Below are 1,606 nucleotides of genomic sequence, written 5' to 3'. Positions count from 1 at the left end.
AGCCATCACGAGGCAGAGAAAATCCCTGACCCCGCCGGGAATCGAACCCGGGAACCCGGGCGTGGGAAGCGAGAACGCTACCGCACGATATCCTTAGGTTAGTTAGGTTTAAGTAGTTCTAAGTGTAGGGGGATGATGACCTCAGATGTTAAGTCCCATAGTGCTCAGAGCCATTTGAATCATTTTTTGTAGTAAGATTAGCTGTGCCCGTCAGTGGGTGCCAGGTGGGCATAATTCTTTATACACGGCCTGCGTGCTTGGATTGTTTATGGTCTGTTTGAACAAACCAATAATTATTCGTTTAACTGTGGTCTGCTTGTTGTATCTTGTAGTGTATCATGTGGCAGCTTCTTGTAAAATAGTGTACAAGTACGAATGTTGAAATTATCTTTGTTGTTATGCCATAGATTCTTAAATAAATTGTTTAATACGTGTTCAGTGGCCTAAGTCCAACTTGCTCCCAACCCCTACCCGCAAATTCCGTACCAAAAGTCATGCTTAAATCTTATAAAATAGGCTTCGCCAGTATATAGACCGAGAGCTACCTAAATAGCATGCTGGAATTCGTAAAGTAAGAGCAACCAGAGATCAAATTTCCGACATCCGGTGGATTATGGAGAAGGCAAGAGAGTTCTAGAAAGATGTGTTATCTCTTGCTTTATTGATTATACTAAAGCCTTTGACTGTGTCGACTACAAATAAATTATGGGAAGTATTAAAAATACGGGTCTACTAGATAACCTCACTTATCCCATGCAGAATTTATACTCTGACCAAGAATTCACGTGAGGACCATATACGTATCATCTAAATGATTCAAGATTGAGAAAGGAATACTGCAAGGCTCCTTATTCTCACCTTATTTATTCAGGGTGCATACAGAGCTCATTATAAGTAATGATCGGTCGGCTGAAGAAGAACGGATTAAAAAGAACTGGGATAAATATATATAAACATAGATATACAGCTGATACGATAGTGATGGTAGAAAGCGTAGAAGAGTTAAAGATCTTCTTACTGAAGGCGAAAGAAGAAAGTGCAAAGTCTGGTCTAATGTGTAATGTCATAAAATGAAAATTATTGCGGCTACTCGTATCAATTCATAGCCTATAGGAGGAGAGTGGGGGGTAGTTTCTATGTTCAGTTTTTTCGGCTCCTAGATTTCTGCTGGTGGTGACTGCAGCCATGAAATCAAGAGACGCTTGTCACTGGCAGCAATGTTTTGCTCAGCCCTGGCAATGTTTTAAGGAGTAGTGACATAACTTTAACAACAAAGATGCGGATAGTAAAGGCTACAATCGTCCATTTGCGATGTACATTGTGTAACCTGGACCCTGGACCGTAAAAAAAGGCAACACGACGTAGAATAGACGTTTTTGAATTGTGTTGTTCGAGGAAACTCCTTAGTGTTCCATGGACCTCAAAGAGAACGAATAGGTCAGAATTAAAACTAATAAAACTAGGTTGCTACTTGGAAGGCCTGACATTGAAACAAAACTGACTTACTTTGGGCATATTATGAGAAGTCATAATTCGCTGGAAAAGACTTTAATGCTGAGGAAGATTGTAGGCACAAGGAGAAGACGGTAGCAAAGGATGAGATGGA

Source organism: Schistocerca nitens, chromosome 4, assembly GCF_023898315.1.
Source record: "Schistocerca nitens isolate TAMUIC-IGC-003100 chromosome 4, iqSchNite1.1, whole genome shotgun sequence".
In the NCBI taxonomy this organism is placed as follows: domain Eukaryota; kingdom Metazoa; phylum Arthropoda; class Insecta; order Orthoptera; family Acrididae; genus Schistocerca; species Schistocerca nitens.
Note: the sequence above shows the minus strand (reverse complement) of the source record.